The 1,912-nt window shown below is 67.9% G+C and overlaps 2 non-coding genes across 2 annotated transcripts in view; both read right to left on the reverse strand.

Moving 5' to 3' along the window:
• Positions 1-407, reverse strand: part of LOC132388219 (28S ribosomal RNA) — a 3,844-nt gene extending 3,437 nt beyond the window's left edge. Inside the window, exon 1 of the ribosomal RNA XR_009510182.1 lies at positions 1-407. This exon is cut by the window's left edge and continues 3,437 nt beyond it. This is a non-coding gene — a ribosomal RNA (28S ribosomal RNA).
• Positions 408-1,401: 994 nt separating this feature from the next.
• On the reverse strand, positions 1,402-1,555 carry LOC132388217 (5.8S ribosomal RNA). Its single transcript, XR_009510180.1, has one exon. It is a non-coding gene; the product is annotated as a 5.8S ribosomal RNA (ribosomal RNA).
• Positions 1,556-1,912: the final 357 nt, after the last annotated feature.

The raw sequence follows: 1,912 nt of genomic DNA on the forward strand, positions 1-1,912 counted from the left end.
TCTTGAACTCTCTCTTCAAAGTTCTTTTCAACTTTCCCTTACGGTACTTGTTGACTATCGGTCTCGTGCCAGTATTTAGCCTTAGATGGAGTTTACCACCCGCTTTGGGCTGCATTCACAAGCAACCCGACTCCGAGAAGACTCCGTTCCGACGAGCCGGAGGCCTCTACCGGCCTCACACCGTCCACAGGCTAGGCCTCGATCAGAAGGACTTGGGCCCCCGAGCGTCGTCGGAGAGAGGAGGTCTTCTATACGCCACATTTCCCGCGACCGCCAGGCGGCCGGGGATTCGGCGCTGGGCTCTTCCCTCTTCACTCGCCGTTACTGAGGGAATCCTGGTTAGTTTCTTTTCCTCCGCTTAGTAATATGCTTAAATTCAGCGGGTTGCCACGTCTGATCTGAGGTCGTAGGCAGAAGAGAAAGGAGCGCCGGCCGGGCGACGCCAGGGCGGGCGGGCAGGCAGGCAGGCAGGCAGACCGGGCGGGCGGGCAGGCAGGCAGGCAGGCAAGGCAGGCAGTGCGCGCGACTGCCGGCAGGCGGGCGTGAAGGCGGACCGTCACGCGCGCGCAGACCGACCGAAGGCGCTGGCTGGCTGGCAGTGGCTGACTGGCTGGCCCGGCAGGCCGGCTGGCTGACTGGCTGGCTGGCTGGCTGACACCCCCCTTGCACCCCGCGGTGCACGGGCGAAACCCGGGCTCGGCTGAAATCGCTTCCCGAGAGCACCGACGGACGCCGGCGCGGGCGCCGAAGCGGGCGGGCGGAGCGAGCGGGCGGAGCGAGCGGGGTGAGTCGAGAGGCGTGAGAGGTGCAACACGCCAGGGACGCGCCGCGGCGCGAGGCCGACCCCTCCCGCGCGCGAGGCACGGGTGGAGGCGCGACCCTCTTTCCCTGTCGAGCTCGCCGGGAGCGGGGCTCTGCCCGTCCCGTCGACCCTCTCTCGCTCTCCATCGCTCCCCTTCGCCTCTCTCGCCTTCTCGACACCGCACCGCCGCTCGGGCGGCTCCGCGGCGCGACGGATGACAGAGGCTCAACGCTGGCCACACCACACGGCGACGCCTCGGCGAGGCGGACGACAGTCCCGAGCAAGGCGGCGGTCAGAAGCGACGACGAACTCGCGGCCATCGCGGCGAAGCGAAGGGCGCGGCGCTACCGCAGTGACGGCCGTGCAGGGGAAAGGCGCCGCCGCACCGCGCCCGCTGCTGGCGGACGGGGCGAGGCCCGGGTGGGCACGGGTCGAGGGCCTCCGAGGTGGCCACGCGGCTCCGCGGGCGGGAGCTGCGGGCGCGGAGGTGCTCCGAGGTCTGCACTTAGGGGGACATAGAGGGGACGGGCCCCTCTGCGACGCCCCAGCCGCGCGCTCTCGAGCCTGGAGCGGCAAGCGAGCGCGATTGATCGTACGAGCGACCCTCAGACAGGCGTAGCCCCGGGAAGAACCCGGGGCCGCAAAGTGCGTTCAAAGTGTCGATGATCAATGTGTCCTGCAATTCACATTAATTCTCGCAGCTAGCTGCGTTCTTCATCGACGCACGAGCCGAGTGATCCACCGCTAAGAGTTGTCTAAGAGGTTTTCTTTCGGCTTTCGTGCCGGCCGCGTCGCCGACTTCAGGCCTCCCGTCGCTCCGGCGCAGCAAAACGTCGCTCCGCCAACGGCAGGCTCCCTCCTCCCGCCCGCTGCCGGTGCGGGAGAGCGAGAGAGCAGGGAGGGCGGAGCGCGTGCGTGCGGGAGATCGAGCGTGAAGCAAGAGAGCCGGCTGAAGGCCAGCAGGCAGCCCAGGACCGCCCAACACCCCAGCTCCGACGTGGAGAGGAGCACCAGCGAGCGACGGCCCTGTCGCGCTCTCGGCGCTTTGCGTTCGTCAGACTGATCACGGTTTGAGAGAAAAACATCAGGGCGTTCGCGATCTGCCGCCGC

The sequence above is a fragment of the Hypanus sabinus genome, unplaced genomic scaffold (assembly GCF_030144855.1).
Source record: "Hypanus sabinus isolate sHypSab1 unplaced genomic scaffold, sHypSab1.hap1 scaffold_2789, whole genome shotgun sequence".
In the NCBI taxonomy this organism is placed as follows: Eukaryota; Metazoa; Chordata; class Chondrichthyes; order Myliobatiformes; family Dasyatidae; genus Hypanus; species Hypanus sabinus.